A 27,736-nucleotide genomic window follows, 5' to 3' on the forward strand; every position below is an offset into this window, starting at 1 on the left:
CTTGAATGGGTGATATCTTATGCTATCAGGTCGCTGTCAAAAGCGGAAGGCAATTATTCTACCACTGAAAAGGTATGCCTCGCTATCATTTGGGCTACAGCAAAATTTCGCCCTTACCTATATGGCCGGCCATTCAAAGTGGTCAGCGACCGTCACGCGTTATGTTGGCTAGCTAACTTAAAGGACCCTACAAGACGGTTGGCGCGGTGGAGCCTCGGACTGCAAGAATATGATGTCACGGTAATCTACAAGTCCGGACGAAAACACTCTGACACCGACTGCCTATTACGCGCCCCCGTCGATCCCCCGCCGCATGACGACGAGGACGACGACGCCTTTCTTGGAATAATAAGCGCGGAAGATTTCACTGAACAGCAGCGAGCAGAGCTGGAGCTAAAAGGTTTCGTTGGGTATTTGGAAAGGAACACCGATGTTATCCCTAGGGCATTTAAGCGCGGATTGTCTTCGTTCACGCTACAAAATAACCCGCTCGGGAATAACTCCTCCCCAGTCCGTGCCAACTAACTTCTAGTTGTTTCGTTAGCGCTGCGTCCAGAAGTACTGCACGCCCTACATGACGATCCAGCCGCTGGGCACCTCGGATTCTCAAGGCTGCTGTCGAGGATAGAGGACAGGTATTACTGGCCGCGTCTGACCGCTGACATCGCCCGTTACGTCAAAACATGCCGAGAGTGTCAGCGACGCAAGACATCACCGACAAGGCCAGCAGGATTACTACAGCCGATCAAACTTCCTTCCCGACCATTTTAGCAGATCGGGATGGATTTGTTGGGACAGTTTCCAACGTCAACATCCGGAAATAAGTGGATGATCGTGGCGACGGATTATTTCACCCGCTTCGCCGAAACTAAAGCTCTACCGATAGGAAGCGTAGCCGAAGTCGCGAAATTTTTCGTCGAGGACATCCTGCTGTGACATGGTGCCCCAGAAGTCCTCATCGCCAACAGAGGAGCGGCCTTTACAGCAGAGCTCACCCAAGCCAATCTGCAATACAGCCAGACAAGCCACAGGAGAACAACTGCCTACCACCAGCAGACGAATGGTCTCACGGAGCGCCTGAACAAAACCCTCGCCGACATGCTGGCAATGTAAGTCTACGTCGAGCACAAGACGTGGGACGCGGTCCTGCCGTACGTAACCTTTGCTTACAACACGGTGGTGCAAGAAACAACACAGATCAAGCCGTTCAAGTTGGTTTACTGCAGGAATCCGACTACTCTAGACGCCATGCTGCCGCACGTCTGCGACGATGATAATGTTGACGTCGCCACCTATCTCCAGCGCGACGAAGAAGCCCGACAGCTCGCCCGCCTGCGGATCAAGAACCAACAGAGGACCGACAGCCGACACTAACACCTTCGACGACGCTACGTCGAGTACCAGCCCGGCGACCGTGTTTGGGTTTGGACCCCTATACGCCGACGAGGACTGAGCGAGAAGCTTTTACGCCGCTATTTCGGACTATACAAGATCATCCGACGCATTGGGGCTCTCGACTATGAGGTCGTGCCAGACGGCATTTCGCTATCACGGCGGCGCCGCTTACGACCTGAAGTAGTTCATGTTGTGCGACTTAAGCCGTTCCACCAGTGCTACTGAACTTTGGGGACGTCGCATAGCTGAACTTTGGACTTTTTTTGGACTGTGTCCCCTTAAGCTTTGTTTTTTGTTGTTTTGTTACTTTGTTTAAAAAGTGACCTTTCGTGTTTCACTCTCCTGTTATGTTTGTAGCATCAGGATGATGCCATTTGAGAGGGGGAAATTGACGCGTGAACTCGTTTATCTTTTACGGGTGAGCGCTTTTTACGTCTAAGAAATGTTGTCGCTCAGCGCAGGACGCGTTTACATGTATCGGAAGCTTGCAGAATGTTATCGATGCTTCTATCCGCTGTCTGTTGTCGCCGAACATTGTGTAATCTGATTGCATGTATGCGCGACACCGACGGTGGAGAACTTTTTGGAAGCCACGAGGTCCCAGCGGTTGATCTGGAACATTCGACGAATGATCTATAAAAGCCGACGCGCTTGACCCGCTGATCAGATTTTGACGATCGCCGAATGTGTTCGCCGTTGTCGCCGTTCTTTAATTGTAGGCTGTTTTTGTGGGCAGAGGTGTTGTGTCTTAAAAGGCCACATATAACGGTCTGCTTTCTACTCTTGATATTTCAATTCACTGATTAAGAACTAATAATTTATCATCCAAACGCCTACCTATTCTGAAGCCATTCTGAAGTTCTCCCGAAATGCTATTATTATCTGCCCATGCTTGCAGATTTCATCTGATTCCCTGCATTGCTAGCCTATATGTTACCGATGTAATGGTCAACGGTCTATAGGAGTGAATCCTATCTTTCTCCCACTTACCTGTTTGGCCAACTGTTTGGCATTCGTCTATCTTTTACAGTTTTTTTCCAATGTTTTCACCAGAGCTTCCTTACTTTTTGGTCGTAGTTCATTATTCAGTCTAACGGGAACCTCGTCTAGCCCTGTGGCTGTGCGCTTAGGAATTTTCTCTTCGGCTTTCTTCCATGTCAATTTTGTCACCACCAGCTCCTTTTCCATCTGGTTCTGTTTCATGTTCTGTTTTTTTTTCTTCAAATATAACCTCGTCATTGCCTTGGAAAGATTCGGCTGTTATTTTTCGGATGTAATTTATTGCCGCTTTCCTTTCCAATTTCGCTAGAATAGCAGCTTGGGCTTGTTGCTTTTCCGTGCTGCTGTTAACAGCGCAAAATGTCTCTCGTCTCTCGTCTGAATTTTGCGCTGTTAACAGCAGGAGCCTTTCCAATTTGTTTCCCTCTTCGTCTAGGGTATGTTGTATTGCTGTTGACGTCCTGCCTAATAATTTTATGTGGTTCCAAAATACTCTAGGTGCGGCCTTTTTTTTCTCACGTATTTCTTACAACCAACGTTCACTTTCACCTTTTATCTTTGCTTGCACCAGTATTTGAACCATACGCTTTTTCTCCCGGTATATTTCACCTTTACTGGCTACTTCATCCTGCGGCGAATGCGCTTTCTTTTCCTACCTGTGCTCTCGATATGCTTTCTGTTGTTCGGCGATCCCTTAGGTCTTTCTGTTCCACCAGCTTTTCGGTTTCTTTTTTCCTTTCCAACGAACATGTTGTTTCTCGTTGCGTATTTCTGTCGTTAATATACTTAGAAGCTCACTATAGTACCACTCTTTACTTGGCCATTTACAAAGTTCTTCCTCGACTCTAGTGACTATATTTATTATTTGTTCAGCGTGCAAATTTGAACTGGCCATTTTCCACTCCTTGCTTCCTTTCTTAACTACATATCCCAATTTCAAAATGGTACGTTTATGGTTACTCCCTATGCTTCTACATCCTTCCACGTCAATGACCATTTCTATCAACTTATCCTGAATTCCTTCTGTCATCAGGCAGTAAGCAATGGTTGATTGCCGGTTTCCCACTTCCCACGTGATCTGCACTTGAAATTTAGGCTCTGTATTCCAGATAACGAGGTTATGTTGCTCATTGCTTATGCAGCATTGACTTCCCGTTGTTGTCGGTATAGCCATCTAAATCCTGTATGTTGGCATTCATGTAACCTAATAGGATAATTTCGACATCATTCCCGAAACCCTTAATATCAGCACTTAGACATTCGACTAGCGGTTGATCCTTCTCTCTGCAATTTTTTCCGGTCCACAAATACGTTACGTCCAACCAAGTTTTCGTTCCACTCATTGTACATGATAACCAAAGATGATCTTGACAATTTGAATTTACTCTTTTCCATTTGGCTCCTTCATGGATGAGTATTCCGACTCCCTCTCCCTTTCTTTCTGACTTAGTTCTGTTGCACCCTTCCCAAGGATAATTCTCAATCACTGGCGGCTTTTCCAAGTCTCTAAGGCGCGTCTCTGTAACCGCATGCACCCCTATTTGTTCTCTTTGTAACTGCTCCTCAATCTCCGCCCACATTTCCTTTCTTCGGCCGCCCTGCATGTTTATGTAGCCTATTGCATGGCGAGCTCTCTTTCTTGCTTTCCTCCTTTTTCTGTCATTGACGGCGTTGCTCTTCTGAGGTTCCCTTAGGGGACGGACCTCTTTCATTGCTACCTACTGTGGCCTCCTGAGCGTTCGTGGGCCCCATAAAGAAAGCAACAGCGCGACCTACAAGTCGCCAGCCCAGTTCTTGTACAAGCCTGTAATTGAAGTGGATCCCGTCTCGCTGAAAACCTCCACACCTTCTCACTTCCATGTTTACTTCGACAACCTCGAAGCCTTTCTCTCGGCTCATCTTCCATATCGCCTCGTTAGCAGCCGCTACGGCTCTTTGTACGTGACTGTCACGTCCATGCACCTCCGGCACCGTGCACACTACGATCTGCACCTGAGGGGATACCTCGCGCAAGTCATCCACTCCCTTCGGCAAGCGCTGGGCTAGCCCTGTCCCTTTCCTGTTTAGGACGTCATTAAACTCACCTGCTGCATTGACAAGGTTGCGCACGCGGGCATTTTCCGTGAGCTTTGTTTTTCACGCTCCATGATAGAACCCAGTGGGCGCCCTGGAAATGTCCCTGCAGCCACTCTTTTATCGCGCTTCACCCTCTCCACAGTTGCTTCTCAGCTGCTAACCAGGTTTGAGTCACCAGCTATAACCACCATTTCCCTCTCTTCTACCTCTCCCTGCTTTCCTTTGTCCTTTTCCGCATGATTCGGATTCGGCAAGGGGAATTGGACAAGCCATGGCTATAACGACTTGAAAAGGAACAAGTTGGCACTCAACACGTTACTTCTGCGGTTGCCATAAAATGCCCTTAAATGCAAGTAAGCTTGTATGTAAAATTTTAGCATTCCCGCTCGGTTCGATACAAAACTGTTGACAGCTGGTTTCCTGATAGGGCTGCGACCCCTCTATCTGGTGAACTTGCAAACATTTTACGGTGAGGCACACAGTTCAAGAGGACCTGCTGTCATTATAGTGACCGTTGAGCTTCTTATGGCTTGTCGTGGGCAGCTTGCAGACTAATCATCTCTCTTCTTTCTTTTTTCCTGAAAAGAGAAATGGCGAATTCGTGACAAACATGCAAGCAAAAAATGCTGAAACAAAAATTTGTCAAATAAACGAGCAGATCACGGTTCTAGATGAAGTGTTCAGAAACATACCTCACGAGTCTTCTGGGGCGCAATAACGTAAAACTATTCCAAGCATTTCTATTCCACTTCTGCAATCAGCCTTCCGCGATTGGTCAAAAACTTTTTTGGACCACTCCCACTTCAACTGTAGGTCACGCGACGTCACGAAAACCGCGATAGCTCCCCATCTGATATGATGGGTACACACTGATTATGCATGATTTGACCGAACAAAAGAAATATTGTTATTTCTGATTCGACGCCTTTTCGGCACTAGCCCTCGGCTATTGGTCAAAAGTTTTCGGGCAGCACCCACTTCACCTGCCTGTCATGAGACGTCACAAAACTGCGAAAACTCACCGCGTCAGAGTGACGTGTACGCGTCAAAGATACATTAATATGCCGAAAAAAACTAAATTTTCTTCTGAATAACCGCTGGCTGCCCCATTTCGAAAGGAATAAAAGATGGCTGCTGCCGATCGCTGATGCACTAGCCACTCGCACCTATCGGAGAGCATGGGTTTATTTGCGTATAATGCTACATTTTGCGCAGCCGTGTAACGTTTTCGAGCACTTTCGGAACGTTTACGACCACGTTCTGCCAACTCTTCTTTGGTGAGGATGCGTTTTAGTGTCATTCTTAAGCTTCCGTTGCATTCCGCCGCGATTGTCGACCAGCCACCGCCAGCTAAGTAAGGGAAAGCGCACCAATCGCAGACGCCGGCACCACCCTCTTCATCCAGTTATCGATATTCAGTGCAGTGGCTCGGCCCCATCGAATCGCTCTCCACTTCAGCGTGCTCCTCGCCTCTTGTCAGCCAATTAGATAAGACAAGCCGCTCAGTGTAGGCAATGTTATTCGTTTTTCAAGCAAACAAGAGTAACCTCCTATGAACGAGGAGAGCGTTTGATTGGTCTGCCTAGACAAACCTACGGGTGACCACCCGATGCTTGCGTCAGCGGTTACGCAAATTTGACGTCAGAAAATTGGAATAGAAACACATTGGAATAGTTTTACGTTATAGGGCGCCTGGCCAGGTGGCACGATATTCACTGTTCACTTATACGTCCAGAGACAATAGAGTTCAAAGGGGTCAACAAATATGAGCAGCGTCTTGGAGGCTATACTCGAAGGAAAAAAGAGCCTCAATTGCTATGGCCGATGCGTGGGTGAGTTTCTAACTCATGTATGACTAAGAACAGTGCACTAAACGCTCCTTGACACAAAAGCACTCACACACACAATACGGTTTTGAGTGTGCATTTCTTTCAATGGTGTCCTTGTGTGGGCGGTGTTCAGCATCGATTAGATGAACAATTTTGCCAGATACTAGGTAATAAACACAGTAATTTTGTTATGTATCAAATGCAGTTATTCCAACTGCATCACTGGAAGTACATTTGCATAATGTGCAGTGAATTTATCGCAGTTTATCATTTATGTAGAAATAGCCAAACTATTGTTTATACTGCACCCCGTTCCCGTTGAAGAGCAATAATATTAAAGGTATTATTTTCCGCCTTTAAGACTACACTGTAAAATAATTTATAAAAGTGTCTATAACTCACGCTCTCAGGGTGCCAGTTGTATAAATCACACCCTAAGGGTGGGAGTAATAGAAGTAATTACACCCCTTTCAGTTTTAAGGGTGTAAATTATTTTACAGTGTAAAGGAATCTGTTTTATCCCACTCACACGCAAAGAAATTCAAAGTTGAAGATACGAAGCAGTGCATTTGTACTCACGGCTGCACACACCCAAAGGCTGGAACGTTAATCCGCTTTCGTGGGTCCCTTTCAAACGGTCTGTGCTCGGTTCCAGCGGCGAATGTTCACGCTGGATAGCACATTTTTTAAAAGCAACGTGTTATTACACGGCCAGACGCGGCAGATCACTAACGACGGAAGCTGTGCATGCAGCCGTTATGCGAGTGAAATGCCACCAGCCGATAAAATTCACAATCTTTAAACATGTTCGCTCCGTGGCCGCTATCGAATGTTGGGTGCATAAAGTGACTGACATATTATGATCTAATTAAGACGAACCTGCGTGGTGCTGCTCAAAGAAAACGACCACCCCGTTCACAAACGTTACCGCCATACAATTTGAATCCTACTTTCAATCGATACAGGTGGGCTGCTGCTTATCCCACGTCAGTGATGTCTCAAAACATTTGCTCAATAATAAAGCACATACTATAATACCAGAAGTCCAATAGAAACAATTGTCTACTTATTTTGTAACAAAACGACATGGTAACCATGTTTGTCGGGTATTATATGTACATCTATAGATCAAATATTTAGCCGTGTTGAGCACACTAGCAGAAGCACACAATTTAAAGTATGCGACTAAATTTTAGTAGCTCAACTTGCGCGCTTTATGCTGGGAGCCGCCGCGGCTGTTTTTGCGCCCTCTGTGGCAATCGCTGGAACGTGACAGTGTACGGGGCCTATCTGGCCTACGAGCAACAGCGCCGAGAGCAGGAGCGGCTGCGGTCTCGTCCAGCCACCGAAACTCCGGCGCTTCGGTGGCAGTATTGGCGGCGAGCAGTTACGGAGTCGCCATCTATCGGAAGCGCCTCGCTGGCGTAGTATGAGGGATCACGCGGCGCGCTCCTCATAGGTTTTGCTGTCAGCGCTCACTGAAAACACCACCCGAGTGCTCTCCCAAAAATTTCTGTAAGTACTTTCTAAACGAGAGAAGTTTTTTACTGTCTGAATAATAATTTTGGGCAAACTGAAAGCACAGAATCGTTTACAGACGCTGTCTCTTTACCGAATACGTACAGTGAACGCCACTGTGCGCGGTCGCCGCGATTTAGTCTCCCGACCTGGCTTCTTGCGTGAAAGGTAGGCAAACGCCGAAACCAAACTATGTGAAATATGTTCTTATAGTGTTTGTATATCTAAATTGAGCGTAATAGAATGAAACCTCAATGTAGCAATCGCACAGCTTCGCAGCGACCGACTGCGCGTCAGCATGCTTGTCCGCGCACTGTTTCGCTTTCACCGCGTGCGCGTTTTCGCACCGTGCCATGAGCTTTAGGCTGCAGAATATGAGCATTTGACAGTATACAAGCAACCAATGGTGCGTGGGCGCTATCAGAGCTGTTAAAAAATAATTTCATTGTAGAGACTTCGATGCCTACGAGGACTGTGATGTGCCGTCGTGACGATTCAATCTTTTTTTTCTTCTAAATTCTTGGACGTTTCAATATTATTTCTCGAGTTGCGTCGCACTGTATGTTTATCGGTGTGCTCAGCGTACGATTTCCCGCTGCTTCTTTTTTGTAATCCAGTGTAATAATTCATTACACAAACATGACCATATGCCATGCTTTTTTTTAATGTGCTTCTTACCACTCGCTTTCCACTACAGTGAATTTGCCAGTATCTATAGCATCGACAAGTTCATAGACCAAACCGTCATGACATTAGTCGGGCAGCGGACTCGGGCGAGTGTCTCAGTGCACGTTTTCCGAACATCGCAGACCCGGCGCCGTAGCAAAAATCTTCGTTGCGTCTGTGCTTGCTGCATACCCGAGCCGATGACCGTTTGCCGGTTTTATGTTTCGCGAGCCAAGCTTCACGCAGCTTCTTGTCCTACGGCTACGTGTGAATAAGGCTAACACCGGGCTCCGTTGCGTACGTTAGGCACTGCGGCACCGAGCAGTAGCCTACCATGTTTTGCGCGCCTTCAAAGGCAGCCACTACCTATTGTAGTGCTTTCAAGCGTTTTAAAGGAGACACTCGAAGCGGGGAAATTTCGCCACTAAATGAGGACCGTAGCGTACGAGGGAATTTAAGCTCATTTTCAGCTCGCTTCAGCGCTTCCGAAGCAGCCGACGCGGCCGCTTTGTCCACGTGATCCCTAATAGCACGTCACGGCGACGGTGGCGCCAGCTTTTCCTGTGGTGGAGTTCGAGGCCAATACAACCACTTAAACTTCGTAAAGTAGTGACACTCTCCTCCTCCGCCTTCACTTCTCCTCGTTTCTCATCTCTTTCAAGCTCCCTTCTCGACCCTGGCGCCGCCCACGATGCTCGAGCGCAGCAGACGACCTTTCGCAGAGTGAATGCACGCATAGCAAGGCAGTGCTTTTGGGCGTTCACGTTGGTTTTCCAGCTCCGCGTAACTTCGTGTACAGGATAGAATTTCTAGTCGGATGGTTATACAAATTTAATAACGACAGCTTTTGTTTCATATTTTGATAACTATTTCTTAAAAAAAGTATCTGAAGGAGTGTTAACGCTGTGCGTTGACGACTGCGAATGTATCGCGCGCCCTACAATTAGGTACGCAACATTTGTCAAGGGCGTGTAGCAAGACCTAGTTGCGAATGGTTGTAAATAAAAGGTTTACGATCGAATGACATCTTGACTGCCAGCAAGCCCTCAGCCTAAAGAATCCGCGCCGCCCTCACTATGTGAATTCGCGGCGCCTATCAGCTATGACGTACAAAGGCTGACGGAGATCAATGCTCTGAAGGTGCGAAAGTGTCTTACAAGCTACAGTGCCGCCAACGTGCGTGCTTGCCAATCTAAGCGCGCGCAAAGGCTCAGAGGTGGGCGCTGGTGTTATTATGGTTCTCTTGTCTCAACGTCGACAGAAATACCGCGGCCGATCATCGAGTCGGGACTCTGCGCACACAAGAAAATAAAATAAGTTTTTAGCATTCGTGCGCGAAGCGGAAGCGCGATAACAATGCTTGCTAAATCTCAAACAAGACCACTGTGGGCTTCAGTAATTGTTTCAGGTTAATGACTTATCATGAATAACACTTCATCGTGCGTTGGTTCGTCCGTTTACTAAGTGACGTACTTGTCGCGAACCGAGCTGCACTGAGGTTCATGCGCTGAGGACTGTTGCACTCCCTCCGAAGTAACATTTGCGAGACATGACTTTATTAGTGAAGTCATGATCGCGCAAAGAATCCCCCCGCCAGGACGCGGCCGAAATTGCGGCAAGTGAAATGATGTTTTATCTATAGACAACACCCGCCTCGCGTGCAAGAGCTCCGTGGTTTGAATCCCAGTGCCGGCAATTTTCCACTGGATAAAAAAAAAGAAAAACAAAATCCGCGTGTTGATAAAATTGCACAAACAGGCCTGGAGTGTGGCCTGATCCCGGTGACCAGAACCGGTAACGCACTCCCTCACCAGAGCAGGATTGGCCACCCTGGTGCAGTACTTCGCCACAACCTCCTATATGAACACAATAATCAAACCCCGGCCCTCAGTCCCCAGCAGCTGCGAAGCAACTGACCACGGCGGCGGTCAGACCTGCGACGCAGCAGAGGGCGCTAAGAATCACTGGCTCCGGACAGGCCGCCATGGGAATATGAATCTGGCTACGTTTAACGCTAGAACGGTATCTAGTGAGGCGAGTCTAGCAGTGCTATTGGAAGAATTAGAGGGCAGTAACTGGGATGTAATAGGGCTCAGTGAAGTTAGGAGGCCAAAAGAAGCCTATACAGTGCTAAAAAGCGGGCACGTTCTGTGCTACCGAGGCTTAGCGGAGAGAAGAGAACTAGGAGTCGGATTCCTGATTAATAAGAATATAGCTGGTAACATACAGGAATTCTATAGCATTAACAAGAGGGTGGCAGGTCTTGTTATAAAACTTAATAAGAGGTACAAAATGAAGATTGTACAGGTCTACGCCCCTACATCCAGTCATGATGACCAGGAAGTCGAAAGCTTCTATGAAGACGTGGAATCGGCGATGGGTAGAGTGAAAACTAAATACACTATACTGATGGGCGACTTTAATGCCAAGGTAGGCAAGAAGCAGGCTGGAGACAAGGAAGTGGGGGAATATGGTATAGGCACTAGGAATACAGGGGAGAGTTATTAGTAGAGTTTGCGGAACAGAATAATATGAGGATAATGAATACCTTCTTCCGCAAGCGGGATAGCCGAAAGTGGACGTGGAGGAACCCGAATGGCGAGACTAGAAATGAAATAGACTTCATACTCTGCGCTAACCCTGGCATCATACAAGATGTGGACGTGCTCGGCAAGGTGCGCTGCAGTGACCACAGTATGGTAAGAACTCGAATTAGCCTAGACCTGAGGAGGTAACGGAAGAAACTGGTACATAAGAAGCTGATTAATGAGTTAGTGGTAAGAGGGAAAATAGAGGAATTCCAGATCAAGCTACAGAACAGGTATTCGGCTTTAACTCCGGAGGAGGACCTTAGTGTTGAAGCAATGAACGACAATCTTGTGGGCATCATTAAGGAGTGTGCAATGGAAGTCGGTGGTAACTCCGTTAGGCAGGATACCAGCAAACTATCACAGGAGACGAAAGATCTGATCAAGAAACGCCAATGTATGAAAGCATCTAACCCTACAGCTAGAATAGAACTGGCAGAACTTTCGAAGTTAATCAACAAGCGTAAGACAGCTGACATAAGGAAGTATAATATGGACAGAATTGAACATGCTCTCAGGAACGGAGGAAGCCTAAAAACAGTGAAGAAGAAACTGGGAATTGGCAGGAATCAAATGTATGCGTTAAGAGACAAAGCCGGCAATATCATTACTAATATGGATGAGATAGTTCAAGTGGCTGAGGAGTTCTATAGAGATTTATACAGTAGCAGTGGCACCCACGACGATAATGGAAGAGAAAATAGTCTAGAGGAATTCGAAATCCCAAAGGTAACGCCGGAAGAGGTAAAGAAAGCCTTGGGAGGTAAGCAAAGGGGGAAGGCAGCTGGGGAGGATCAGGTAACAACAGATTTGTTGAAGGATGGTGGACAGATTGTTCTAGAGAAACTGGCCACCCTGTATACGCAATGCCTCATGACCTCGAGCGTACCGGAATCTTGGAAGAACGCTAACATAATCCTAATCCATAAGAAAGGGGATGCCAAAGACTTGAAAAGTTATAGACCGATCAGCTTACTGTCCGTTGCCTACAAACTATTTACTAAGGTAATCGCAAATAGAATCAGGAACACCTTAGACTTCTGTCAAGCAAAGGACCAGGCAGGATTCCGTAAAGGCTACTCAACAATAGATAATATTCACACTATCAATCAGGTGATAGAGAAATGTGCGGAATATAACCAACCCTTATATATAGCTTTCATTGATTACGAGAAAGCGTTTGATTCTGTCGAAACCTCAGCAGTTATCGAGGCATTGCGGAATCAGGGTGTAGACGAGCCGTATGTAAAAATACTGAAAGATATCTATAGCGGCTCCACAGCCACCGTAGTCCTCCATAAAGCAAGCAACAAAATCCCAATAAAGAAAGGCGTCAGGCAGGGAGATACGATGTCTCCAATGATATTCACAGCGTGTTTACAGGAGATATTCAGAGACCTGGATTGGGAAGAATTGGGGATAAAAGTTAATGGAGAATACCTTAGTAACTTGCGATTCGCTGATGATATTGCCTTGCTTAGTAACTCAGAGGACCAATTGCAATGCATGCTCACTGACCTGGAGAGGCAAAGCGGAAGAGTGGGTCTAAAAATTAATCAGCAGAAAACTAAAGTAATGCTTAACAGTCTCGGAAGAGAACAGCAATTTACAATAGGCAGCGAGGCACTGGAAGTCGTAAGGGAATACATCTACTTAAGGCAGGTAGTGACGGCGGATCCGGATCATGAGACGGAAATAATCAGAAAAGTAAGAATGGGCTGGGGTGCGTTTGGCAGGCATTCTCAGATCATGAACAGCAGGTTGCCATTATCCCTCAAGAGAAAAATATTTAATAGCTGTGTCTTTCCAGTACTCACCTACGGGGCAGAAACCTGGAGGCTTACGAAAAGGGTTCTAGTCAAATTGAGGACGACGCAACGAGCTATGGAAAGAAGAATGATAGGTGTAACGTTAAGGGATAAAAGAGCAGATTGGGTGAGGGAACAAACGTGAGTTAATGACATCTTAGTTGAAATCAAGAAAAAGAAATGGACATGGGCAGAGGAGGGAATGTAATGTAATGTAATGTAATGTAATGAGGAGGGAAGATAACCGATGGTCATTAAGGGTTACGGACTGGATCCCAAGGGAAGGGAAGCGTACCAGGGGGCGGCAGAAAGTTAGGTGGGCGGATGAGATTAAGAAGTTTGCAGGCATGGCATGGCCACAATTAGTACATGACCGGGGTTGTTGGAGAAGTATGGGAGAGGCCTTTGCCCTGAAGTGGGCGTAACCAGACTGATGATGATGATGACGATGATGCATCACAGATATGCCTTTGCAGTCACAAAGGGCGTGTGCACCATTTATTGTCTCATTGGGTAAATAAACGCACCAGTCTAAGAGTCCTACAGCAAGCACGTCTCAATTAGGCAGAGTGACTGTGGAAACTAATAGTGGAATGAACGAGCAAGCGAACGACTATACGAGCGCGCGAACTAAACGAACGAGCAAACGACTAAACGAACGACTAAACGAGCGAGCGAACGAACGAGCAAACGACTAAGCACGAACGACGACTAAACCGCGTCCGTCTATTTGTCGTACAAAAATCCCTCACGTGACCTGATCCTAGGTGCCTAGGGACAGCATCCTTTAGGGATTTTTGAGAAGGCGCGATGCTGGCGCCGAGCGACGCCGTGGCGTGTTCGTCCTCGGCTTATCGTTCTCTGGACCGCGCGTTGTTCAACATTGGCTCATGTGATTGTACGTGCGTTGCTTGTGTGTTGGTTGTAGGTTCTGTGTTACTTGGCGGAAAGACGTGAGTAGTGGTAGTGCGGCAGTGCGGCTTTGGCCTCGGTGAACTCTGGCAGTACAGAATCTGCGTTGTGTGACCCGTGCTTTCTAGAGAACCCGGCGGTGGTGACGATTGAAATATCGAAGTAGCCTAGCGCCTCGGCAGCGAAGTTCAGCGAACCACGATGTGGCGTCGCCGTGTCCGACTTTGCGTAACGGACATCGAGGGATGTGCTGCTCGCTGCAAGTCATGTAAATGCAACTGCGTCGACAGCCCACTGTTCAGCGCTGAATGTGTGTTTGGTGTGCTGTGCTTGAAACGAGTGGTGCAGCCGTGCAGCGGGGGTGGCTGAGGAGCAGAGTGGCTTAGGGGCTCCGTTTGCGCGTTCACAGACATGTGCTTACGTCTTGGTATCATTAGCGGCTGTCGCGAGACTGTGGTGTGCTAGCTCCTTGCCTAGTATAAGGTTTACGACGCTAACACACAGCATGTTCACATTTTTCCGCGCTATATGTCATTTGCATGACGGCCGAGTTGAAAACGAGACATATAGTGTTCTTTCCGTTTGTGTGTTGTAAATTACTTTCTATTGTGGAAGTTCTGGGAGTCTTATTACGCAAGGAGTGCGAAGGTAAACATAAACACATATGTGTGATGAAATTTTGAATTACCCATAATACCTTTTACGACTGATAAGTGGCCTACATCGCCTGTGTGAACCAGCTACCGTATGTTGCGACGCTCTTTCGTGTGGTAGAATGATGCATGGTGCGCGTTTATTTCTGTACTGTTGTAAAAACCATTTGTTTATTCACTCAATACAAATGTACGGCTTATTCGCCACAGTACATTTTAGTTACGCGGTGAAGCATACTATAAGTGGGAGGGAGCCGCTGTCAGCCAGCATAGTATGTCCACTTAGGCGATCTGAGAGGCGGCGGGCGCGCGAGTGTATAATTAAAGAACTCTTATTATGTCCAGTGACAGTGGAGATCATTAACTGTAGCACCAAAGTAGTGGACCACTACCACAAAGGCATGTAGTATGCCCATCTCAATTCTTGTGCTTATGCCAGTCTTCTTTTTTACAGCAATAGCTGCTATGGGCGAACTCCCCCGGTTGTTCTGATGTTACTGGTGTTGTCACTGGAATTCCCGAATTTCTTGCTAGAATATTGCAAATAAAGTTCTCATTGTGCTGCGAGGATTCAAACATATGATTAAAAGAGTAGCAGTCCACAATTCTACATTTCAGCCACTCTGCTGAAGATTCAGTCGCGGTGAATACTGATCCCGGAGAGCATGATCTAGCCAACAGGTGCCATGATTGGCTAACACCTGCTCAATGTCTGCGTACTGTATATAGAGCTGGCATCCACACCTTCAAGCTCTTGCACATCACCTTCCCACTTGTGAAGGCAGTCCTATGTTAAATTTTCTTCTTGTAATGACAATGATTGGGTGCACCTGCTTCATTAATCTACTTCTAGTGTTTGGCTTCTCAGATTTACTGGATAGAGCTGTTGGTGTCTTGTTTTCCTCAAGCAAAGCGCAAGACCTAGCAATGGCTAGCCCAAATATAGATTTGAGAAAACCAAAACGAATTCACCAGTAAGAAGCTGAAGGGTTGTTTTGGTGTAGATCAGTGGCTAAGTCCGGATATGAAAGAGGAGGAAGAAAAGCCTAGTCTTTCCACGTTAACACTGTGAGGCACAACTCCCACAAATAAATACGACTCTTATTTTACTTTTTTAAGGATCTTACCGACTTGCATTGGCAAGTGTTCACTTCAACAAACACTGCATGAAGTGAGCCTCCTGTGCATATTTCACCAGCTACTGCATCATTGTTTCCCATTATGAGTGAAACTGCAATTTTCTTTATGCTACAAGTTGCCCAAATTTGTGTTTTGCAGTAGGATATTAGCAGTGCTATTAAGGCACTTAAAACTCATGAATTGTAGTAGAGAGAAAAAAAAGTAAGAAAGCAGTGGCTTTTTGTGCGTAGACTATGCATACACCTGGTGCTCTTATGGTCATTTTTTCCCTATCCGCTAAACCATCCTAAACAAGAAAAGTTTATACACAATTAGTTTATACACAGACCACAACTAAACCACAGGTATCGTTGGTAAGCAAAGTATACTTGTTCGGTGACATTTTCTGCAGCCCTGCTATTGGGCTTTCCTTCCTTCCTTTTCAGCTGTGCAGGTTCATTAAGAAGTGATGATACAGTTTGACAATTTTAATCGTTGGAAGACTTAGCGAAACCTTTTTCGGGTTGTTTTTTCTTGGTTTCAGACTCTGCACATTGCATTTTAAGGCGTGTTTTCTGTGTTTGTTGCTTTTTCTTTATGGGTAGGGCATGTCAACATTTTTTACACCATTTCAAGTATGTTGTGCCATAGACTGTTCTTAGACGGAGTCTCGCCCTTTCATTCTGTACAATTTGATGTCGGTTTTTTGTGTCCAAGGCCGTTTTACAGCGCGATTGTAGCATTTTGCCAAGTTTTGCCTCTTTCACCCAAGCTTGAAAGATTGCTACCCACTGCTGGTGGCATCACACATGTGACATTTCTTTTTCAATAAAAGGAAGTCTTTCACTTATTCTGTGCACTGGTTGTCTTTTGTCTCTTTGAATTGCAATTTGTTACCTATATTTGCTCTTTTGTTGCATTTCAGATTAGGAATGGCTATCATAATTGACATTTAACCATACTGCACACAATGTGGTTGATATGTAATTGCAATATATGGCCACCATAAATAAATAAAAGTTAATAATTCAAGAATAGTGCCTTTGCATGGTGGTGCAGCCATGAATTGTGGCTATAAGGTACCAGCGCTGCAGATAGCACTGCTTGTGCAGAATATAGTTCAACTCTACTGCTTTCAAACATCATTGTTTTTATCTGCATTTGTATAGCTCCAGTTTCTACGAACAACACACATCTGGTGGAAGAGTGGCTTGCACCTGCAGTTGGGCCCAATGAATAGCCAAATTTCTGCCCGTTTTCATGTTACTAGTAAAGGCAGTCGTTTTTATAGTAGCCTGTTTGCCCAGTGTAGAAGCCGCTGCAGGGTGTCGGGATCTCGTACACATCTTCAGCTTTGCAGGGGACACAGCATCTGGCACATAGTTTGTCACAGGCCATGTATTCGGGGCAAGTTGAGTTCATTCACTAGCAAAGGGAGAACCAAGCTTGTTGGATATGAAGTAAACCGCCTGTATACTCAGTGGCCTTTTTCATTTCGTGTGACATGTGGTTATAGTGACCCTTGTTTTAAGCACTTCTTGTCCAGCAGCGGTCGTTTGCTTTTGAAACACTCAGGATAGCTTTCAGCAAGCTGGACAGGAATAACACTGAAAAACCAGTAGATGTTAATTCTCGCACTTATCATGCGAAGCTTCGTACAGTATGATGAGGGCGTAAATAAATGAGGGTGTTCCTCAAGGCCTTGTAGCACATGTCACGAGTTTGGAGCAACATGATGTATAGCACTTTTTTGATTGCATGCTATAGGTTTAGCAGGTGTGGCCATGGTTGAAGTGCAGTGCAAGGTCAAGAAAACATATCTATGAGCAGCACCCTGGTAAAGGAGACTCTGGGAAAACTAGTGGGAAGCCAGTTGAACATCTGGTGGCTCCATCACTTGCTGGCTCCATCAGGCAAAGTATGATAAAGAGAAGGAAGTCATCAACACATCAGAAGGTTTTTACATATAAACACTGTGCTAATGTCATAACATGCCAACAAGTCTTAGTGCGCAGGCTATGCACAACCAACTACATATGCCTTCTGTTCGGACATTGCTCATTGTAACTAACAAGGATGGAGTGGACAAAAAAAGAACAGCAGCTCCATTAATTTGGTTTCACTGGTATCAACAGTGTTTTGTAAGTGTACATCGCCATACTCCCCAATGCCTTCTTGGGTGACATCAGAAAGGACCAGCTTGAGGCAAGGGGTAATAGACGTTTTTACAAGCTAAAAATGCATGCATGCATGGAAAGCACATTGTGTCCAAAAAGTAGGCACTTCACAAGGGCACTGGAGAAGGAACAGGTTATTAACAGTGGGCAAAGACAAGCAACTAAACACCCAACACTGTTGCCATGTAACGACCTCTGAAACAATCCCTCTTAATGAGGAAATCATCTTTGTGTATCCATAAAGAGGGCAGATGGGCAAAGCCCCTTCAGTAATGCTGCCAGCTTCAAAAGCACATTTTGCACATCTTGAATGCTTCCTTCTTAAGACTTTGCTGGGTGCAAGCATTCTACTGTCCAAAAGCTGTCACTGAGAGCACTGTTGGTTTGGTGGCAATAAAGTTCAGAAGCAATTGCAACAAACCTCCCTTCCTAGTTGGCCTGGATGCTCACCGTGCTTATGAAGCAGCACCATGATGCAAGCAAGGTGAACTAATGCCTCCAAGCCCTTGTTCATTTATCACACTGTTCTGTTAGTAACAACCACGAGACTTGAAACCAACAAGCTCAAGTTCTCCACTCGCATGGTTACTGTGGAGGATCCATAAAAAGCACAAAAACAGAAAACTCAAGGGAAAGGATAAAGCACCATTTAACACTTAGTATTGCTACAGCCCACGCCCTTCTTTTGTTTTGTCTGGTCGTGCTACATCTTTTTACTATAGATAGGCATGTACTTAGGTGATGTTCCCAATCAGTGTCCAATTTTTATATACACTATGTGCTGGTTCAAAGAGGTTTGAAACACTGCAATGGAAGCTTCAAGTAGAAAAGGTGCCAGGAAGAAAAAAGAAAGCTGTGCTGCAACCATCTCGGCAACATGTTGTCCCTTTAATAAAAATTGTGCTTCCATATTAACTTGAGCCCTCCAGTTTAAAGTACCAGTGCACTTATGAACAATGAATCAATTCTCAAAGAGTATGTGCAGTCCAGCCAAAAGCAGGGGCAAGAATGCGCATTGCGCTCCTCCTATATTGAAGGTGAATAACACGTACCATAATGGCGAATGTGCTTTAGTAAGCTTCCCTGCAATATGAATTTGTAATGTACAAAGAATTTTCAATGAAGCTTACCACGAGCACAGATGCACTTGCAAATTATATCACAATTGAAGATAATGAGCAAACCTATGTGCCCTTTCCACTCTTAGTATGCTTTACTGCACGATGCTTATTTACACCCCTGTATTGCGGTGTAGCAAGCTACAATAGAAACTTTGCATAATTAGGCTTTTTAGGATTATCTTTCTCACAATACACTAATTTTTCGCGGTGAAACCTAAGCAATGTACTGCGGTGAAGCATACTAAAAGTGAAAAGGGGCAAGAGTTCTTTAATCATACACTCGCGAACCCTCCGCCTCTCAGGTCGCCTAAGTGGACATACTATGCTGGCTGATAGCGGCCCCCTCCCACTTTTAGTATGCTTCACCGCGTAACTAAAATGTACTGCGGCGAAGAAGCCGTACATTTGTATTGAGTGAATAAACAAATGGTTTTTACAACAGTACAGAAATAAACGCGCACCATGCATCAGTCTACCACACGGAAGAGCGTCGCAACATACGGTAGCTGATTCACACAGACCGTGTAGCCCACTTATCAGTCGTAAAGGGTATTATGGGTAATTCAAAATTTCAGACACACGTGTTTATGTTTACGTTCGCACTCCTTGCGTAATAAGACTCCCAGAACTTCCACAATAGAAAGTAATTTACAACACACAAATGCAAAGAACACAGACATATGTCTCGTTTTCAACTCGGCCGTCATGCAAATGACATATAGCGCGGGAAAACGTGAACATGCTGTGTGTTAGCGTCGTAAACTTGATACTAGGCAAGGAGCTAGCACACCACAGTCTCGAGACAGCCGCTAATGATACCAAGACGTAAGCACATGTCTGTGAACGCGCAAATGGAGCCCCTAAGCCACTCTGCTCCTCAGCCACCCCCGCTGCACGGCTGCACCACTCGTTTTAAGCACAGCACACCAAACACACATTCAGCGCTGAACAGTGGGCTGTCGACGCAGTTGCATTTACATGACTTGCAGCGAGCAGCACATCCCTCGATGTCCGTTACGCAAAGTCGGACACGGCGACGCCACATCGTGGTTCGCTGAACTTCGCTGCCGAGGCGCTAGGCCACTTCGATATTTCAATCGTCACCACCGCCGGGTTCTCTAGAAAGCACGGGTCACACAACGCAGATTCTGTACTGCCAGAGTTCACCGAGGCCAAAGCCGCACTGCCGCACCACCACTACTCACGTCTTTCCGCCAAGTAACACAGAACCTACAACCAACACACAAGCAACGCACGTACAATCACATGAGCCAATGTTGAACAACGCGCGGTCCGGAGAACGATAAGCCGAGGACGAACACCCCACGGCGTCGCTCGGCGCCAGCATCGCGCCTTCTCAAAAATCCCTAAACAATGCTGTCCCTAGGCACCTAGGATCAGGTCACGTGAGGGATTTTTGTACGACAATTAGACGCACGCACTAAACCAGCCAGCGAACGGGCGGGCGACCGCCCGTTTTCTTTGCAAGTGCTCCAGCGCCGCATCTTAATCTTAAGGCGACGAACGCACCGCGTAACACGGTTGCGGGAGAGCACGCTTTTCATCGGTGCCTCTGTATCGCAAATCCACCGGGCGACCGCCGACGAAGAACACGAACAAATGAGGCAAACAAAGCTACTCTATCTAAATAAGGCTAGTAAGTAACCACAAAAGGCAGACAGCTGCTCTCCTGAGGCGCTTTCATGATCGAGACTGAAAATCTGTCAAAAGGACTGGGCTGAATCATAAAAATTTCGTAATCATGTTATCGCACACAACCTCGCGTGCCCGCGAACTCAAGCCGGTTGGCGTACGAAACAATTAAGTGCACCAAATATGACTAGCACGACCACGTAGCGCGTATATAAACAAAGACGTTGCGTAAAAATCCTGTTAAAGCGTGCGTACAAATGACAACATGCACAGTGAACTGTGCAATATCCACTACGTTATTGCCCGCAGCACAATACGCAAGCCTGGCAGATACTATACTCTGAGAGGCTCACAACTTACCTCGCATAGTCGCGCGGAGAAGTTTGGTCGGAAGTTCTCCCTCCCGATTCGGTGAAGCCATGTCTTTCTTCTTAACCCGTCGCGCTTACCGGACGGTATCGCGAACAGATTCTTGCCTTTGCTAAACCTATATTGGCATCCGAACGCGCAGCAGGTCACGGTCACAGAAAATGACGTGAAGCGACGTCGCACTTGCCACAAGACATCCTTCAAGGCGTTCACAAGATCAAAACAACACAGAATAGGAACGGAAGGAATGCCGCCAACAAGCGCCGCTTCTCGAGCAAAAATGGCACTGAAGCGTGAATGTAAATAAACGAAGCAGGCTCAAGGGGCCACGTGATGCAATTAGGCCAATGGCGACGCGGCGTTGGCTTTGGCCAGAGCGTTCGAGGGCGAGGCGGCATTCTTCAAAGCGTGGCACTACTTTACGAAGTTTAAGGGGTTTTAGGTGGCAGTAAAACCCCTCAATTTTTCAAAAGTAGTGCCATTCTTAGATCTTTCCGCCACCCTGCTCACCCTGGCGCTTCCTCCTGTCTCCTGTCTCCCCAGCCTCCTCCGCTCCCCCGTTGGCCAATCTGTGTCACGTGGAAGCAGGCGCCGCGCTTTTGTATATTTTTTCTTTCCAGAGCGGAGCAGGCGCCGCGCTTTTGTATATTTTTTCTTTCCATCGCGCTCCGACCTCCATTGTTGGGCCTCTGCGACGAAAGTACGGCAGGCGGACTGACGGATTGCGTTAGCGTAATAGAATGTGTTAGGGCCGAGAACTTAATTGCGATGCCGTGCTGTTGCACCTTCGGTTGCCGCAACAGACACAGCGAGGGCAAAAAGCTTTTTGCTTTGCCATCCGGCGGGCGCAACGCAAAAAGAAAAATGTGGATTCACAGTATCGGGCGGGTTGACTTCGAGGAAATGGCAAAGAACGCACGGCTTCGTGAAGTAAGTGCCACGGCTTCTCGCAACCTATCCGTTTGAGCCTAGTTGACACCTTCCGCTTCGAAAAAGTGTATGTGTTCATGCTCTGCGTGGTTTTTAGCGCGTTGAAGTTGACTTTATTTAGGAATGTGCTCTCTTTCTTTCGTGTAGTTTCGTCTTGCGGTGAAAGTGCACGCATCTGCAGCTGGCCTTTGACATAGAAGCGACTTTATACTGGGTGTGTTTTGAGCTCCACCAGAAGTTAGCACATTCTCGATGCTTTTGGAAGGCTCACTATGACTTACGGATGCAATCTTTTAGCTTCGAATGTACGCCCGCATGTATTGATTTGGTTTGTGGTGATTACCGTTTGTAACGTCCCGAAGCGACTAAAGCTCTGATGAAGGTCGTAGTGCATGGCTCCGGATAACGTTATCTAGGTCGCCAGGGGATGTTTAACGTGCACTTTGGTCGTAGAGTCGCACGTGGGCCAGTAATTTCCTCGTTGGTGTTTCATAATTCTCGCGCGGGCGCGCTAGCGCTCCTTTAGAAGTTGGCGCCTCAGCGCGATTGTATTTCTTCAATATATTTTAACGTGTCATTATTTCGTACTATTGACGGCGCCTCCAGGGCACCAAAGCTGCAACGGGATCACCAAAGCTAGAACCAGGGCTGGATGGGGCTCGCCGAAGCCTGTGCATGTCAAGGGAGTATATGATAGGCTATGCGGACAGCCGATTTTTGTATGCGAACACTCCCTGCGCCGCCTGCTTTATTGTAATGTCACGTGCTCTTCAGAGGTCTCCGTTAGCCGTTACCTGTGCCCTCCTGGAGCAGTACTTGTAAAAAAAAAAACAATCTATCGTCACGATTACCAAAGCGCCCTGCAATGAAAAAAGCGGCCCTGTTGCCAGGCATCGCTGACTGCAGACAGTCGGAATCTCTCACGCGCCGGCCGAAAAAAAGTATCCTGCAGGTACGTAAATGAACCTACGAAACCACGTACACATACTTTGACGTTGTCAAAACCTGAAACTTTGGTAATTACGCGCGTGTTTGAGCACACTGCGTGCTTGCGTCGTGTTTCAGCAACACGAACTCTCAACGTGCGCGCACTTTACGCCTTAAATACGCCTTGAATAATAGTCCTTTTCTCTATTTCTTCCACAATTCCAACACGACATTTTTAAGGCCAGTTAGCGACTGACGAAGTAACATCTGTATTGAAAAAAGTGCTCCGCAGGGCTCGAACAATCTTTTCCGCGGATTTCTTCCCGTAGCGTGTTAGCCGTCGTATGCTACGGCAGGCCCACCACCGGCGGCGCCACCGTCGAGGCCGCGCCGAGCTGAGGAGGAGGGAAGTGAATGGCGCTACTTTGGGATATTAAGGGGTTTTAGGTGGCGGAGGTCATTGGCGCCATCCATCAGGAGGGCAGGAAAGCAACTCCGCTTCCTTTGCACGGGCTCCTAGATCTGCGCGCCAATTCAGGAGGCCGTGCCCTTTCTTGCCTCCTGTCATTTCTTCTCCCTTTGTCCTCGCTCGCCACTCCATCACTTTCGACTGTCTCCGCGCGGGCCCGCCGGCTCGGCGCCAGCTTAGCCCGCAGCATGAAGTTTCATGTTTCGTTATCTGCTCTTGTCGGGAAGCGTGCGCCGGTGTGCGTCGACCGGCGTGTGCAGTTTCGTCAATTTCGTGGTCCTCGATAGCTGTGTGCTTGTGCTCCGCGATGTTTCGCCCGTTTCACAACTCGCACCGCTCGTGCATCGTGCAGTGGTGCACGAATGCCTCAAAAACAAGCCCTGCAAGGTTCTTCCGGGTGCCTAAGGACAACAGGTGGGCGCAGACTCAAGGAAATAAGAATGCGCATGTACACGAACATGGCGACGTGCATGTGTGTGCTCCATGAGTCTTAGGACGTAGTTGCGCCTTGATTGTGCGACACTACCCTCCTTTCGGTAGAGAAAGCTGACAAATGGATGTTCCTCCTCATTGTCACCTGGTCTATGATTTGTTTTTTCTGTGCCAAGTCTCATTGTAGAACTTCAGTAACTCGTCCAGCTTTCCATTCCGCACTCAGCGTTTTCTCTGTGTGCCACAGCTCTACAAACTTACTAAGAGCTGAAAAATTACTGTTCGCGTTTATGTATCTCTCAGTAATTGTCGATGGGAAAACCACGCGAACAACCTTCAAGCGCTTGATACGCCTTTTTTTGTTCTGGAAAGCATGAGCATTGCTATTGTCCTATCTGCAGTTTTTTGCGGTTCGTGTTTATTACACAAAGGAGTGCCCAGTAGGTATGACTTAGTGCCTTAAGTGACGTGATTTTACTGCTAAGCATTCCATTCATGGTAAAAGAAAAGTCGTATTGTTCGCTTATTTCACCTGTTCCTTGATTGAAGAATAGGCCTTTCTGCGAGTGTTTTCTATGTGTTGCTGCAAAAGCTGACTACCTTCAGCTCCCCCTTGCCACCGTTACTCAAGTTGTGGCCAAGTGCAAAATCATGCGATGTGTACTTCCGTATTTAGTACAATGGTATTATTCTTCTGCCATATCTTTTTCATTTTGTTCGGTAGTAATGAACATGTCACGCATTTCATATACTTATTTGCAGGTTTATAAGTAATTAGTTGTTTTCTTGCTTGATATTGCTGTCAATAAAACAATCTTAGCGTTTTATTCTATTTTTTAGGTATTTTGCGTGTCATTATTTTTGCCATTGCCAGTGAATTTCCCCTTTCTTTAGTTGTAATGTCTATGTCATACATGTCCAGTTTTGTGCAATGTCTCAGTGAGTATATGAGAAGCTCTCAGTGCGCATGTCAGAAGCTATTTTTTACTCTTTGGTCTTTAGGGCATTATATAAAAATCGTTTACATATCTGTACAGAAAACGGCCTTCGCGTTTTCTTGAGTTTTTTTTTCGCATTTCACTGTCTGTGAGGTTTTGTGTTGTTTAGTAGTCATGTACATTTCATGCATTTTCCCCTTTTGTTAATTTTCTGAGCGTTTTATACCAAGTTATGCGAATATATTTGTTTTCGGAAACGGAAGTCAATAAAAGCACGCCAAAGATCTGGGGCCTTGTAACGTAAAACTATTCCAATGTGTTTCTATTCCAATCGCCTGACGTCAAATTTGCACAACCGCCGACGCAAGCATCGCGCGGTGACCGATAGGGTTGTCGGAAGAGACCAATCAAACGCTCTCCTTTTCCATAGGAGGTCGCTTTTGTTTGGTTTAAAAACGAATAACATTGCCTACAATGAGCGGATTGAACTATCTAATTGGCTGACAAGAGGCGAGGAGCACGCTCAAGTGGAGAGGGATTCGATGGGGCCGAGCCAGTGCACTGAAAATCGATCCCCGGATGAAGAGGGTGGTGCCAGCGTCTGCGATTTGTCCGCTTTCCTTTACTTGGCTTGAGGTGGCTGGTCGAAAATCGCGGCGACGCGCAACGGAAGCTTAACAATGCCGCTAAAATGAATCCTCAGCAAAGAAGAGTTAGCAGAGTGAAGTCGTAAATGTACCGAAAGCGCTTGAAAACGTTAGACGGCCCCGCAGAAAGGTTTACTGCACGCAAATAAACTCATGCTCTCCGGCAGGTTCGAGTAGCCAGTGACTGACTGAGCGATCGGCAGCAACCATCTTCCGTCTGCTTAAAACACCTACTGGCAACCATGCGGAGAGCCACCGCTGGGATCTCGTCGGCGTAGCGCCCAGTGGCGTATCAGCAGGGGAGGGCCGGGGGGGCCGTGGGCCCCGGGTGCAAGGTGCCAGAGGGGGGGGGGGTTGTCATATACGCCTGAAGACACCTCTCTTTCCGCCGGCTTGACTGGGCGCAAATTGCAAGGAATGCTCCGGTATCCAGTAGCCCGAGCTCATGCACCCGATGCGTTGCGCAGCAGAATTGTCGGCTGCAGCTCTATCAACACCCCACGAAATAATTTCACGAATGTGCGGGCTAAAAAATTTAATTCGCGAAATGGTCGTAAACTACTCGCCTTAGCGGAACGTTTCATGTGGGGCGCGCTCGCGCTGTGCGTTCATGCTGGGAGCAGGAGTCGCTAAACATATAGTGAGGCGTTGTAAGGCGTTGAGGCTCTTGGGTCCCTCTTCCGTTCAGAACGCGCAGCGAAGACGAACAAAAACAGCAGCAAGAGGGCGTTCAACTAGCGCGCCCGGCGCTCGCGTTTACGGCGAAGCGTTCGTTGAGAGCAACGTTGCATAAGTGGGGCCGTCAAAAGTCGCGAATGGAATTCTCTGGATCGTCTTCAGACTCGCTTCGGCCGAAGAGTTTGGCGGCGTATGACTCGACAGGCTGTAGTCGCGGGCTCGCCGCGATGTCCGGCTCGCTTTTACTTCCCCTCTCCCGCTCGCTTCGAGAAGCCGCTGCGAAACCGGCCGTTATGTTTCGCGCTTTCCTTCTTACCCTCGAAAGTTTCAGAAAACTGTTGTTGTTCTGTGACTTCATGTCACAAGTACAGCGTTTGTATCAGCTGCACAGAATTTTATTTAAAAAGAAAGGTGAATTTTGTAAGAACATTTCCCAATCGAGATCTATGAAGCTACGTCTTTTTGTGATTACTAGGAATTCGGTAGCGCGAAAAATATGCCAGATAAGTAATATGTATATCCTTAATAATCCCGTAATTAGTTCTTATAGAGGAAGCACTTCAATTCGAGAACTGAGGACTCAGAGTCATTTTATTACCTCAACAAAACTTCTTGAACAAAATCATTTTGGGTGCTACAACCTACAGTACTTTGGCGCTGCGGGCGGCACCCAGTATATGGCAGCAGTGAAAGAAATGTGAAATATTGGACCATGCAGTGACGTTGATACCTTCATCCTCTCCATTGCGAGTGCAGACCAACTGTAGTGCAAGCTTTCGCTGGCACGGGCTTCATCGCGGCCTTTTCTTTCTTTTTTTTTTATGGTGACGCCAAGAATCGACGCGAAGCGTGCTCTATTCTGTTCCCAATCTTGCGGTGGTACCGCAGCTCGGATAATCACGTTTGTCCGTATAGCAGCAAATGAAAACAAGGCTTTATTGATCAGAATGAAGAGAACTCGTAATTGTCATAGCATTGGCGCCCGCGCAGCGGGGAGGCAGGTAGTGTTTTCTAATAGGCTGGGGAGATCAGCGTCACTGACAACGAATTTAGTTTTTGTTCAGGCCTGCCCACAGACAAACTACTGCGTGCCATAGTACCTACGACGATTTTTGTGAAGTTGTTGAGCAAAATATAAATGGTCGGGCTTCAATTTTGCAAATGCAATCTTGCCGCTAAAATTGGTAATTAAAACTTTGTTATAAAGATATTTATTGTTACTTGTGACGTGGGTCATGTTTTCCACGATGCCGCATTTGTATTGGCTGCGAAGCCTTACAGTCTGATAGAAGATGTGCACATGGGGATTATCACGTTATCAGTGCAGCACCCTGTGTTATTTGGCGCAGGAAGAACAGCGTGTATATTTGCTGCATTCGCGATCTCTGGGAAAAAAAAGCGAAGGAGAGGGGGACCCGGGGAACGTGCGCAGTATTCAAGGCGGCTGTACTGGTGCTGAAACACGGAAATTGTCGATATCCTCGCCTTCCTCGACTACATCAGGGGGGGGGGGGCGACACAATACCTATGGGCCCCGGGTGCCAGACGACCTCGCTACGCCACTGGTAGCGCCGCTGCCTCAGCAGAAGACTGGGCCCGCGATGCGGAGCGCGAGCAATGTCGAGTCAATCCGGCGGCTCGTGCGGCCGAGCTGGCTTGCGAAGCGAAGCTAAAGCGGCCACGTTTCGCCGCCGACGCCATGGCGTAGCGTTGCTGCACGATAGGAACGTTCCGTAACGTTGAGGATCCTCCCCCGAAGTCGGGCCGAGAATCCGCTGGTGCGGGCCCGCGAGACAGAGCAGCGAAAACGTCAACAAAAACACCGAGGCCAC

The 27,736-nt window shown here is 47.0% G+C and overlaps 1 long non-coding RNA gene across 1 annotated transcript; it reads right to left on the reverse strand.

The window, feature by feature from the left end:
* Nucleotides 1–4,860: 4,860 nt before the first annotated feature.
* On the reverse strand, nucleotides 4,861–21,133 carry LOC142584130 (uncharacterized). The gene is made up of 3 exons (XR_012828708.1): nucleotides 20,875–21,133; nucleotides 6,879–6,969; nucleotides 4,861–5,048 (listed from the first exon to the last, which is right to left on the reverse strand). It is a non-coding gene; the product is annotated as an uncharacterized LOC142584130 (long non-coding RNA).
* Between the last annotated feature and the right edge of the window lie 6,603 nt (nucleotides 21,134–27,736).

The sequence above is a fragment of the Dermacentor variabilis genome, chromosome 6, assembly GCF_050947875.1.
Source record: "Dermacentor variabilis isolate Ectoservices chromosome 6, ASM5094787v1, whole genome shotgun sequence".
Classification (NCBI taxonomy): domain Eukaryota; kingdom Metazoa; phylum Arthropoda; class Arachnida; order Ixodida; family Ixodidae; genus Dermacentor; species Dermacentor variabilis.